Below are 14,717 nucleotides of genomic sequence, written 5' to 3' on the forward strand. Positions count from 1 at the left end.
TGTCCCCTGACCCCCCTCACTGTCCCCTGACCCCTCTCACTGTCCCCTGACCCCCCTCACTGTCCCCTGACCCTCCTCACTGTCCCCAGACCCTCCTCACTGTCCCCTGACCCCCCTCACTGTCCTGACCCTCCTCACTGTCCTGACCTCCCCACTGTCCTGACCCCCTCTCTGTCCTGACCCTCCTCACTGTCCCCTGACCCCCCTCACTGTCCTGACCCCCCTCACTGTCCCCAGACCCTCCTCACCGTCCTGACCTCCTCACTGTCCCCTGACCCCCCTCACTGTCCTGACCTCCTCACTGTCCCCTGACCCCCCTCACTGTCCCCAGACCCTCCTCACTGTCCCCTGACCCCCCTCACTGTCCTGACCCCCCTCACTGTCCTGACCCCCCTCACTGTCCCCTGACCCCCCTCACTGTCCTGACCCTCCTCACTGTCCTGACCCTCCTCACTGTCCTGATCCCCCTCACTGTCCTGACCCTCCTCACTGTCCTGACCCTCCTCACTGTCCTGACCCTCCTCACTGTCCCCTGACCCTCCTCACTGTCCCCTGACCCCCTCACTGTCCTGACCCTCCTCACTGTCCTGACCCTCCTCACTGTCCTGACCTCCTCACTGTCCCCTGACCCCCCTCACTGTCCCCCTGACCCCCCTCACTGTCCCCCTGACCCCCCTCACTGTCCTCCTGACCCCATCACCATCCTTAGGACTTTCGTCTCAGTTCTGCTGAGCCGTGTGCTGACCTGGAAGTGGCTGGGTCCTGCACTGTTGCTGGAATGATAGCCCAGGAAGGAAGCGCTGAGCTTACTGCCCCGGAAAGTTTGAAGGTCCCCTGTCCTGCCTCCTCAGGTAGAATTTTAGGGCTTGGAGCCTGGGGGCGTTGAACCCCTGCCCTACTGTCAGGGATGAGGAAGCTCATGGGGAGAAGGGGCGATTCAGGGTCCCTGCTTCTTGGACCTGGGGCAGGGTGGGGTCCGCCCTCCCCTCACCAGGCACACTCCCCTACCTCGCGCTTTGCCCAGGGACCCCATTACCACTCCCCTACTTCTGGGCCCGGTCTGCCCCTCACTGTGTGTCTGAGATCAAGGGATGGCCTGGTGACCTAAGTCCCTCGGTCTCTGAGCTCCTCCAGGTCATTTGAACTGAGACTGAGCAAGAAACGCGATGGAGAGACTAGCTTTTGTCTTTTGGTTTAGAATGAGATCTCAGTCAAATGGAGTCTTTTCAGTGGGCGCCTAGTAGGGATCTGCTGACCTCTCTCCACAGCATCGTTTTCTCTAAGTTCTGGAAACGGAAACCATATTTATTTCTGAAATTGCCTTCTTGCTCCTCCGCTCACACACACGCATGTACACACCCACGCCTGCACATGTGCATATGGTATACACACGTAGCACATGCATGCAGGGACACGCACGCACACAGACACTCAGTTCAATCGTGCACAGACATGCATGCATGCATGGGGCACACACATGGGAGGACATGCACGCACACACCGCACACACACCTGCACCCACGTGCACTTGCAAGCACGCGCGCTCACACCTCCCTGAGTTTCTCCAGCACAGCAGTAGGCTTGTCCATGCAGAATACTGCTCAGAACTCTGCGGGCTTTCGATAAATATTTCCAAAGTCACGCGAGCCTTTCAGCTGGGTTTGCAGATTGAATTCCTAAACAGGAAGGCGTCTCCTCGGGGCCTCGAAAAGCTGGCTTCCTGCTCATTGTGCAGAACATGTGGTAACTGGGATGAGCCTCTTTTCATCATACGAAGACGATTACCACCATAATGGTCCTCATTAGTCCTCTACTAAACTCAGACACAGCCCTGGAAAGCCCTTCTGAGGGAGAAATTGCTGCGTCTCAGGCAGGTGGGTTCCAGGACCCTGGGAGGATTCCAGGTGCTGCAGCCGCCACCCGTCCACACTGATGAGGATTTTTAGGCTGGTTAATTTTAAAGCAGCTTATGATGAGGATTTTTCGGCTGTTTAATTTTAAAACTACAGATGAGAGGCAGGCTCGGAGGAGTGGAATTTGCTTGCCCCTTTGTTGGGAAACATTTACATTTCTAAGGGAAACCTCTATCTCTGAAGATGCCTCCCTCTCTGTGCCAGGAAGAAGGGGGATGGCCTTATCTCTAGAAGCTCTTAATCAATGCCAGAGGCAAGAACTTAAATTGGTTACTGTCTGGCAACCTCACGTAACTGACCCCCTCCCCCCCAAATCCTCCTTTGTCTTTAGCCGAGGATAAAATTCAAGCGGTGACTTCTGCCATTTACTCAATCCGGTTTGATTCTTATCTAAAATTTGTGGGACCGCCAAATGGCCAGACTCTATGGGCACTGACACCATGTTAACTTTTTTACATATTCTTTGTCTTGTAAAGAGATAACTCACATGCCTATGCCTTAAATTTAGCTCTAATCCTCAACTTGGGGCAGCAGAAGCTCTGACTGCCCATTGGTCCTGTCCCCATGCTATTCTATACTATTCTCTAAATAAAAGAGCACTACTGCCAGATCTCAAGAGTCTAAGAAATCTTTCTTTCGACTCCTTGGCTCACCGACCCTGCATCACACACCACATCCTCTTTGCTCTAAGGAACTGGCTGTCATGCCTGCCTTTTCTCCGTTTGTTTTTCTTCTGTCAGGACGGTCAGTCTGCTGCGCTCGCACATGGGGTCAGGTGACTGGATTTCCGCCAGGAGAGGCCACAGGCTCTGGATCTGATTTCTCAAACGTGCTGTCTTCTGAAATGACTCGTTCAGTCAGGAAACAAAACCTAGCTGGGGAGAGAGAGACAGCTGTCCTCAGAGCCAGCCTGGAGACGATGGGCTGAGCTCGCTCCCCCTTCTCGTGGCCTCCGGCACCCGCCGGACATACTGGAGAGTCAGGAGCTGTTTGCTCAGCTGCTTCAAACGTCCTCTCTCACTCTCTCCGCCCACCCAGGGTTCCTCTGCACGCCCTTCCTCGGTGATATATTTTCCTGGTTATTTATGGTCTTTGGGTTTGTATTTTTTAAAATCTTCATGGGTCTACAAAGCCAGTCGGGTGTTCAACAGATGGCTACTCTGAGTGAGGCTGTTTGGGGAGGGCTGGTCGGGGAAACGCACAGGTGAGAGGGAGGGACTGAGTCATCATCTTCTGAGAGGCAAAAGCAGGAGAGGACACGACCACAGGAGCCCGACTGAACGGGGGAGAAGCCGTGTAGACCGCATCCCACCCTCCCAACATCACCCGGTGCTTCGGGGGTCCCATGACGGTATGTCTGCCTTTGGGTGGATGGATGCACCCGGGGAACTGCGGTCCTCTCCCCACAGGGCCCTGGCGGAGCCCCTGACAAATGCTTTTCGATGATGAAGATGACCACGTAACTGAGACACTGTCAGAAAAACCAGTCAGGCAATCAGAGTTCTGGAACTAAGGACGTCATTTATCATAAGCTCATCTCAGAAAGTCCAGCCAATGTTGAACCAGAGTCTGAGTTAACTCGTCCGCTCTCTTGTCTGCATCCATTTCTCCTTCCATCCAGCACGTGGGTGGTTCCCTGTAATCAGGATTCTGTCCCGAGTTCTGCTCTGGCCCTGGCCCTGCTCTGCCTTGCCTCCCTCCGGGGAAACGCCGTCCCAGACCGAGAGCTGTCTCTCAGTTCTTTTCGGCCGCAATGCTTCATTTTGTGGTGTGTCCACCTCTTCTTTGTCCGCGCGTCTTCTCCCGGCCGTGCAGGCTGAGTGGACGCACTGCCTGCTTCCATGTGCCTTCTTCCTCCTTCGCTGCCTTCTCCTCCTTCTTCCAAACTCTGAGTGCCCCGATGCCACTCCGCTTTTGTAAACTCGCTTACTCGCTGGGCACCCCTGTTCTGGATTGTTCTGCTCTCACATTCTGCAAATGTAAAGTTTGGTAAAGACCCACGTTTACTCCCCAGCTCCGACCACCAGCTGTACTTGAAGATGCTTCCGTTTGATAGTCTCAGGGCCAACACAGTATGAACTGAACCGACGGAACCTTCTTCCCCCTCACACTGCTTCCCCTGCCCCGTGACTTCACTGCTCCTCAAGAACCCATTACTTTTCCATTATCTTGGGCCAGAAAACTTACACAATTCAGTTTTTAATATGGTTGTTGGGAAATGTGCATCAGGACCCATGGAAGGCTTCTTAATGGGCAACTTCCCTGAGCGTTCCCTGGAACCTGAGGGCGGGGCCTGAGAATCTGCAATTCAATGGGCTCCCCATCCTTCTCACACTCCGCAAAATTTAAGACACTCTGCTGTAGGGTCATCATCAGCTTACCCCCTCACCTGTCACAAAGAACTTTCTTTCTTTAAAACACCTCTCGCATCTCAGAATTGCGCTGAGACAGGTCCAGCATCACCGATCGTCATCTGAGGGGAGGGGTTAGAGGGAGTGTTCACAGATGTCACAGCTCCAAAGAGGACAAGCAGTCTGTTTTCTCAGTGCCTTGAAAGTGTGCTTCCATCCCTTCAAGACAGAGTGTGTCTACCACACATTTAGTCCAATTCTTAGGGAACCTGCCAGTTACAGTATTACGGTTTGTTTGGAAATTGTAAAAATTCAAAGGAGTTGGGAGGTAGCCTTGTTGGTCCACTAAGGGTATCAGGCACTGACCAGACGTCTGTCTGGTCACCCGGATCTCGGGTGGGAAGGACTGTGAACGGCGTGACTATGTGAATGTCACCTGCTTCTCAGCTTGTCGACCTCACTGTGAATGGGCAGCCGTGCCCACTGATGTGCGCTCTGAGCCCCTTGGAGAAAGCACCTTATAAATGTTGGCTATTACAATTTGAGAGGATTTTACTCTTCACTTCTTTAATAGCTGTCCTTTCCCCTAAAGCAAGAAGAGTGGGTTGAATCTGAGAACACACTTCCTGTTATTTGTAAGAGCAAACACACCACAGAGGGCATGCGAACTATTTAGTTTTCAGGAAGGTTCATTCAAGTCCCATTTGGGAGAAGACTCGTTTGCTCAAGTTGATAGACTGACGTGGGGCTGGTATTGCAAAATTACCCACGGGTCGCTGCACATTTCAGACAGTCTGACTCCTCTCCATCTGGCGTTGGCTTCCGGCTCTGGGAAAGAGCAGACTGAGACACGGGGAGAACATATGCTCATGGTTAATTGCAGGCGCGCCAGTGGGTTTGGATTCAAGGTGTCTTGCCGTGGCTGCACCTCCTGCAGGTTTGGCATCTTTCGCCTTCTGCTGGTAACATCACAGATTTCTCTGGAAGTCCTCTTGGTTGGAAATAATTGAGCCACTGCTGCTCTTTTTCACGCTTGTGAGCCAATTCACAGCCTGCTGCATGTTTTCAGAGTCTCTCTTGGTTTGCAATTGCAGTTTTGTACGATCTTCCTACCTCATCAGAGTGGAAGCCGGCAAATTGCTGGGAATGAGGTTCCTCCACAGCCACAGAATCGCCTTCTCTCTTTTAGGCTCACAGCCATGTGTTAGGCTGCCAGCCTTTCCAGCAAAACGATGCTCAGGAGACGAATGAGCCTCTTTTCCTTTATACATCTATATTTCAGGCTTCTCTGGAATTTCTATCCATACCAACCCTCATAAGTTTCGTTTATGCGTTTCAGAGCATTTTTCTGCAAGTGATCAACTTCCACACTTTTGGAAACTGTGGCAGACACAATGCTCTGACCTTCCAGAGTACTCTGTTTTTCTGAGGAGCACCCAGAGAGGCGATTAATCTCAACCTTATGTGTAGATGGAGACAAGTGGGTGTTTCTGGCCAATAGGAGGTGGGCATGAGGAATGCCCACCCCTCTTCTCTCTCCTTCCGTAACGGCCTGGCAGGTGCTGTGTTGAGAAACTGACACCTCAAGATAGAAGGACCCCATGTTCCTGAATCACCACCAGGAATATCTGTGTTGAGTCACTTACATTTGGGGGTCGTTTGTCCCAGAAGCCAGCTTACGGTTTTTCTGAAAGACAGTACAATTTCCAATGGCATGGGACTGGAGTGATCCTGCTTCTGTGTGTACAACGTTGGTGAGCCCCTCCTTAATAAGCTGTACAACCCATACTGAAAATCTTTTCCAGAGATTGACTATGACACGTGTGGGAGTCTCAGGTCTTCTGGTCAATGATGGTTGGAGACGATCTCTTCTCTGCTAGATCTCTTTCAAACCGAGGCAGGAAATCATTTTGCCTTGAATGACAATGAGGTGTCCAATCTCTATGAAAACACCCCAAAGTTTTAGCTGTATTTATTGTGCTCTTGTGCTGGGTCAGGTGAAATTTCTATAATCTGTCCAATGATCCTGTGGGGTAGAAACTATTGTTACTCCCATTTTGCAAAAGAAGAAATTGAGGCTTAGAGAACTCATCTACTCAAGGCTGTGCAACGGGTTAGTCATGGAAGTAGGACTCATATTTTGGGTGATTTTACCTATGTGGTCAGCCAGCTCATCAAAGGATGTGTTTTTCCAAACTAGACCCTTGATTTATCCCATAGTGTATCATCATATGGACATTAATGAGTCAAAAACTTATTTGTCTAAAGAAATTAGTATACTGTAAAATTTTACTAGTGTACGTAAAAATCTGGCTTTAGTTTTCTATACCAAATAATTAACTTACCAAAGAAATGATCTTTTCTAGTATGTTTATCTCTTTACCAGATGAGACCTACTCTCGTAGAACTATCTGTTCTATTGATTGAGTGTACTGATTGAGTGCGGATAGTCTTTCCTAACCCAGTTGCAGACTGGTGGTTGTGGTACTTGAGATCTTAGGTAAATTGCTAAAAATTGGATAGTATAAAACTGGAACAATCAGCCTTCTGTTCTCCTCTAATGATGAGCTCTGGTGTGCGGAGAGGCATCCTGATAATGACAACTCCTACAAATACAGGATGGTGGTTGGAGTATAAGGATGAATGCGACTATTGGTTTTAGTATAATATCAGGCAGCTGTCTTAATGAAATCCTGGAACAAATTAGGCTTTCATTGGAAAAGTTGCTTTTCAGTGTTCTCAAATAAAATAAAGAACAAACAGATTTTCTACTTGACCTTTCATAAAGTCATATTTGACATCTGTTCAGAATCAATGCCATAATGAGACATTTTGCTGGCATTTGTCAACAAACTGAACTGTGCTGTTCATACAACTCTTGACTCTGGTCATGTGTCCTTGGAAAATGTGGCGTCTTCAGGTTCGCTGAATGTATGTCTGCCCCTGAATTGCTCCTTACAAGACTTCCGTCATACCTGGAATTTCCACTTTTAAAGTTATTTTTTTAGATTGATTTAAGAGACTGTGGTCCAAAGACTCTTTATCAAATTAAGTTCCTTGACAAGACATTATAATATTAAGGCATTATCAGGAGTTCTTACAAAAATAAGATGCTTGGGGGTAGGTAAGAGCAGGCATGTCCTGCCAGGAGGGAGAAGCCTAGAAATTACTGAGCTTTAGACAAAACACAGGAAAAGCACAAAAGGGAGGCGGAGTAGAAATTGCAGCCCACCCTGTGCCTTCGACCTTGTAATAACGCCTGACGCTGGAGGAGCCCGTCACCCACAGCAGCTAAGAAAACTGTTTGGAGTGTCCGGGCGTAGGTGGTAGACAGTAAATGCCTCCAAATCGCTCTTTTCTGGTTCAGATTTGTCTCATAATCAGTCTGGTTGATTGAGCACCTGTATTGAATTGCTCTGGCACTGGCCAAGCCCTCGGTCAACTTCACTTGTGTGAAGGAGCTGGGCTCATGCCTACCAAGCTCGAAGCTCGCTAACGCTTGTGTTTAATCTCCTTGCCTTCACTCTTTGCTTGAAATCAAATAAACCTAACCTTATTTAGCTTGTCCCAAACATTTCAGACTTCCAATGTCAAGGCCAAGTGGTCGAAGTGATTTATGCCAAGAGTGCTCACCTTGTTGAATCTCAGTGTGCCACCCTCAGCAAGAGGAGAGCGATTCCCATTTAAATTCCCAGAACAGGTAGAGGTAACCTCATCAGTCCTTATCTGCCACACTGTTTTAAGAGCTCTGCAACCTTCCAGAAACTTCTGCCTCGCACAAAGGTGCTCCTCACTCCATCAACAGACATGGATTTACAACCCTCCTGCTGGGGGCGCAGAATTCCAATGCCTCTTCTTACTCTCATGCTGTTGCTTCAGCACAGACTTTCATATATTCCTACCTACTTGTCACCAATGTGTAAGTCACACTTCAAAAGAGGAGTTGTATTCCTCCTTGTGTCTGTGGTGGTCAGTACAATTAATAAAGTCTTGGAGGACTCCTTAGGAAGAGTCGGCTGGGTCCTGCTCTGTGCTCCTGGGTCTCTGCCCTGCAATGGCCCATGGCAGGGCTATGCTCCTTCCTGCAGGATCACCCACTCTTCTCGCTGACTGTCTCTGTGGCTGAACGCTGAGCTCCTGGTGCAAGGACTTTGTGATGTAATTCTTGTATTTCAGTATCTTGTAACCAGAAAGTGACCGAAATGTGTGTTGAATGAACAGGCAGGTGAATAAAGGGAACTTGTGACAATGTGACACCCACATGCTAGGCTCCCAGAGCTCCCTGCCTCACCAAAGGGGAGCCCTCACATCTCTCCCTGCCAGTCTGGGATGTGCAGCCCAATGGCACCCAGCTGCATGAAGCCTTCCACATGTGTCCTGCCCTTTCTCGTCTCTCCACCTTTGCTCTCCTGGTTAGCTCTGCTCAGGGTGCTCCCCCTTCCTCCTCACCCATGGCCCTGCCCTCCTGTCCTTCAGAGCCCAGCAAGGAGCAGCCTCCAGCAGCCTTGTTGGGCTACATGACTCCCCTGTGCTTCATGATGTCGTCTGCTGAGGTGTGCGGGTCGCGAGCACATCTCCTCTAATGATCCATGTGCCTGTCCTCGTCACAAGCATGGGACGGCCCTGAGGGCAGGAGCTGAATTTTAGGCACCTCTGAATCCCCAGACCCTGGCATCATGTCTGCACACAGCAAATGCTCAGGAAATGCTAACGAATGGAATCCACATGCTGCACCTGGAAGGCAAGTGATAGAATGTTTAAGAGCTCAGTCCATGGAGCCAGCTTACCAAGTGATAGAGTGATTAAGAGCTCAGTTGATGGTACCAGCTTACCAAAGTCCAACATCTCTGAAACCTGGCTAAGGGAGGACAGCATCTGTCTTGCAGAGCTGGTGTGAAGATTGAATGTGATGGTTCACACCATGGACGTAGCAAAGCACTTAAAACCAAACAAACGAAATTCTGGAAGGAGTGGAAACAAACCAATTGAAACGAAAATTCAGACTTGCATTGAAGCACACATGCATTTGTAAAAATGAACTACAAGCAGGAAATATGCAGAAGCCAGTCTTCAAGATGGCTTCCAAGGATCCTTGCTGCCTCCCATATTCTTGCCCGTGTCGTCACTGCCCACACTGACCCAGGTTTGGTGGGTGGGACCAAAAGAACACAGCCTTCTGCAACCTCCAAGACCAAGAGTTGAAAGGTGTTGAGACTCTGCCCCTCGTGGATCTTTCACTCGGAGCAGGGAGAAGAAGTGAGGTCCCACAGTCGAGAGCCAACGCAGGAACAAGCCCCCTTGGAAGTGGGTCCTGCCCCAGTCAAGCTTCAGATGGCGCAGCTTAGACAATGCCTTGACCACAACCTCATGGAGACCCCAAGTTCAGAAATGCTCTGCAACACCTGGCCCACCACAAACAACTCTGGTGTTGTGGGCTGCTAACCACGGGGCCACATGTTATATAACAATGGCTGACCAGCATGGTGCTCTGGAAGGAGAGTCGGCAAACCTTCCCAGGGCACAGGGTCCGTGGACTACTCAGCTCTGCTGCTGCGAAAGCAGATAGAGATGACACACAAGCCAGTGAACACAGCCATGTTCCAACAAAACTGTGTTTACAGAAACAGGCATGGAATCTGATTTGGTCCACAGGCTGCTGTGTGCTGGCTCCTGCTCTCAAGTAACTTAGAGGCACTTACCAACTTAGCAAAAATGTAGACAACCACGTAAATTCTTTATACGCTGAGTTTGCAACTAGACGGTAGGAGTCAAGAGTGACAAATTACTTTCTGAATAAAATGTACTTAAGTGGACCCCAGCTCTCACCCTGAAATGCCGAGCTGTGGGTCCAGCTCCATCTTCTGAGCACTTCCACAGTTGTACTACCTTTCTGAACTTTTCCTCTAGGCGGGAGAAAGCCTTTGGTGGCTAAGTTGACATTAATTTCAGCCGTTCTAAGGACACAGGATCTGAAACCAATAAGGCGGAGCCGTGCCCCGTCCTGTGGCCTAGTCGTGTCCTTTTTTGGATCTGTCTGGGGTCATTTTGATCTCTTGCAGAGGCAGAGAAAATCCCTATTCATAAAGAAGAGGGCCATGTGACATTCCTACAATGCCGCCCGCCAACCTCTCATCTCTGCTTCTGAGCTTCCTAAGAGCAGGGCTTTGCTTAGAGGCACAGAAATCCCTGGAGTCACCTTGAAGCTGACTTCTGGGAATGCCTTTCATAAACCACAACAGCTCATCACAGAAAGAACAGTGGTTCCCACATATTAATCTTGTAGGGCTCACAAAATGCACCCCAAAATCTATGCATTAAAGACCGCATTCTAGGGCGGGCAGGTTTTTCTCCGTGTGAGTCAAGATGAAGAATTACCAGACATGTCGACCTGAAGAACAGCAGGGATGTTGGTTGCCTGAAGGAAACACTGTGGATGTTCTTTCTGCTCTGCATTTGCTTTGAATTCTAATCGTAAAGGAACAGTATATTTCAGGAGAAAAATTGTTGTAAGGAAAAATATATATTATTTAGTACTTTTCTCTCTTACTGTGGTGTGAATTTACTGTTAGGGATCAATAAAATATATATCCTATTTCCCAACCAAATTCTGTATTATCCATTTTGCCATTTTCAGAATAAAAAATGCATTTTTAGGAAAATCATCTTCAGTGTTTTTATGCTGTTGTCATGCTCAAAGCCCTTGGAATTGTTTTTCTTAGAAATGTGAATTTGATTTTCCTTTCATTGCCAGGAGCATTTAAGTTTGTTCAGCTTTTAAAATAATGCCATTAAGTCGATGTGAGAACGTTGTTTCTCGTTCATCGCCTCTGCTCTTACTTCACAGAGAGGGGCACAGCATGAGGAGGGGCTTGGCCGTGGGTCTGAGAGTCAGACGATGCAGCAGTGGTCCGTATGTGATCCCTTTGCCTTGGAGATGTGGCTCAGTGTGCGCTCCTGTCCCCTGAGCTGCACATGAGACAAGGAGGGCTCAGGGCCGGGCACAGGTAGCTCCCAGAGACCTTACATCAGCCCTAACGTCAGCCCCCATTGGGTGTGCCTGTGGCTCTTCAGGGCTCTGAATGCCCAGGGCACTGCTGTGGGCACTGTGAGGACCATGTCCAGCTTCAGGAGGATTGCCGTTTCATGATAAGTGAAGAGGTAATCAGGGGTCAATTTCTAAGCAAAATCGGAATCTCCAGGGTTACAACCCAATAACTCCTTAGTAACGTATTTGATCAAATCAAACAGACCTGTTAGGAGCCTCCCTGGTGGATTGTTTGAAAGAGCAAAATGACTGGCCAATCCAGTTTGCATCGATTTGTGTGGTAGCTTTCACTTAAAAGGAACAAAAAAGGAGGGGCACTTTTTGATTAAAGCACTTGGCACTTGACTGCCTGTTTGGAAATTAGAACTGAGTTTTCTGTGTTTCAGTTGCAAAGGGAGGTGCCTCCGGAAGGACTGGCTTGCACGGCAGGCAGAGCGGGGAGGGTGGGTCTTCACCCATGACCTCTCCAGAGAGCGCTGGTGTCGTGATGCAATTAAGTGGGCTGTTGGCCCTTGAAGGAGTAGACGGTGCCTCGCTCATCTTTCCATTTCCAGAGGTGAGGACAACGTATGAGCCAATGAATGCCCCACACCCAACAAATGTAGGACACACCCACTGAGAACCCATTCAACACCTAACACAAGGGAGACCACTCAGGGACACTAAGGAGTCCTGAATGGAAGGCTGTCCCAGCCTTACTGTCCTGAACGAGAGAAATATCCATTATGCACAACTGAAAACTCCTCCTGTTTTCTCATCTCTTCCACAAAACGACTACTTTTCCTTATCTTCTACTGGAGAAAAAGTACAACTATTGGCCAAATCTTTTATATAATTTTAACTCATACTGCATTTTAGAACTGTTAGGTATATTTATTAAAAGAAGGGAATTGAATAGAGTTGTGGTTAGCATGTAGCTTGAAGAAAAACCAGAAATAGGATGTGGAACCAGAAGCCTAAGGAATCTGTATAGCGTTGGAAATAGTAACTCCTGACTCTGAATATGTTTTCATGTGAATGGTGGAGAAGCTGTAAACAAAAATAGATTCTCTCTTTCATCATCAAGGTACGTTTCTTAATTCACCAATTTCCTACACTAATGTAGATCTAAGTTGAGATCTGATTTCTATCTTCTTCCTGTTTTATCAGCCTTAAGCAATGCATGATCAAAGTAATTTAATGCAATTTTATTTATGACAGTTTTTCTTTTTAAAAAACTTGAAAATTGGATAAAAAGGATGAAAAAACTCACTAACCAACATTTTTTTAAGAATTTTTTAAATCTGTAAGCATCTATTTAAAAGGTAAATCCAGAAGGAGGTGACAGCATCATGGCAGAGTGAGCGCTTCCCTTAGACTCTTCCCCCAAAGATACAAAAATAAGGACGCTCATAAATCAACAGAGGACATTCACACAACTCAGTAGATGTCTGAGATTCTCACGCAGCCATACGTTTGAAGGTGGAGGTGCTGGCCCCCTAGGAGGAAGTGGAAGGAGGCAATGGGATCTCCTCTCCCTCCTTGGCAGCAACCCTGAGTGTGGGCCCGTGTGTGGCTCTGAGAAAAGAGGAGGCAGGAGTGTCTCTCCGTGGGCACACCTTCTCTCTCCAAGTCCTCTCACAGCCAGTGGGAAAGCCCCACACAGAGGAGGCTAAGCTATGGTGGGGGTGTCTTCACTAAGCCAGCACCCCAAGAGAGCAGATGGCAAGAACACACCAGGGGTTGTGCAAGCAAAAGAAAGACAAAATAGTCCCATTTGCAACAATAAGGATGGACCTTAAGGGTATTATGTTAAGCAAAATAGGTGAGACAGAGGAAGACAAACACTGTATGATTGTACTCATATGTGGAAGATAAACTGACACATGGACAAAGAGAACAGATTACTGATTACCGGGGGGAGGGGGTGGGAGGTGGGTGAAAGGGGTAAAGGGGCTCACATACATGGTGACTGACAAATAATAATGTACAACTGAAATTTCACAATGTTAGAAACTATTATGACCTCAATAAAATAAAAATAAATTTTAAAAAGAGATATATCTACAAATTAAAGGGCTCGCCTTTTTAGTGGTGATTCTTTCCGAAGAATTTGCTTGTCAACATTTTTGCATAAATGTTTTCAAGTTTTCTGAGTTAAAACTTAGAACCCTCATAGCTCCAGCATATAGTTTTACCGGATAGGAGAAACTAAACACAGCAGAAATTGTTTCCTTGATGTATTGTGGGTTAATAAGTCTGTAACTCAGTTGGAAAATTCATATCTATGTCTGAATAACAACAAAAGATTAACTCAGCCAAAAAATTCAGCCAGTTCAGTAAAAACAAAAAGCAAAAAACAGCAATAACAGAAACATGGAGCTGGCTGGGGGCATCCTGTAGCTGGAGTGACGATTTCTCAATGAGGTGACCAGATGTCTCTGTCAGCTAGGAGCCGATGACAGGACCTCAGTGAAGGGAGCTGACTTGAGCTGGATGCGCATTTCCCGGTTTGCTACCTTATACTTCATTGCATTTCCAATGGTTAGGATGTAAGAAAATGTCTGTCCAGACCTTTGTTCCTCCCAACCTTGTGAGGATGAAGCCATTGCTGAAATCTTTACCCTGAGAGAAGTTTGCTGAAAGAGGCATCCAGCTGACTCATCTGTCCCGAAGCTCTCGTGCGTCTGTTTCTGTGTGCACAATACGTCTTCAGGATTCCCTGTACAAACTGGTGCTCCAAATTGGGAAATGCGGCAAAGACTTTTGCCTCGTTTGCTCACTGCCTCACTCCCAGTTTAGAATGCTTGTTGGTTGGGGAAAAATATTCCTCTCATGGTTCAGAGAGCAATCGTTTGAACCCCTGGTCCCATCATGAGCTAAACCAGAGCTGATCTGAAAGGCTGAGCATGAGAAAACTGCTGATTCTGTTCCCGTTTCTTCTCAGCGTTGTTCTACCTGAGTAGCCTAAACATAAACAACGGGCAGATACAAGGGAAAGGGGGAGAAGAAAGTTAACAGGGCAGATGACAAACGGATTTGTTTTCTCCATTAGGCTTAAAAGTCTTCAAATGCTGTTTTCCTTCCCAAGGGGAGAAAAGAGTTCTACGCCCGACACAGGTATTTTTACACCCATCTGCATAAAAACTGTGCTAACGTACAACGCTCAGCATATTCTTTGGGAATTTGAAATGGATGATGAAGACATGTTGCAGGGAACAGCTTATTTTGTTTTTTTGAATATCATTTATATTTTTCTGGAATATTTTGAAGCCATATATATTCATCTCACAATTGTTTAGGATTTTTTTCACCATCAAAAATTGTATGTCAGTGCACATGTTGGAATACGCGTGGGCCTGGGAACTTAAATTATCAGTTGACCTTTGAAATAAATGATACGAGAAAAGCCCCTGAGGCTGGATGCCA

Source organism: Equus asinus, chromosome 6, assembly GCF_041296235.1.
Source record: "Equus asinus isolate D_3611 breed Donkey chromosome 6, EquAss-T2T_v2, whole genome shotgun sequence".
In the NCBI taxonomy this organism is placed as follows: domain Eukaryota; kingdom Metazoa; phylum Chordata; class Mammalia; order Perissodactyla; family Equidae; genus Equus; species Equus asinus.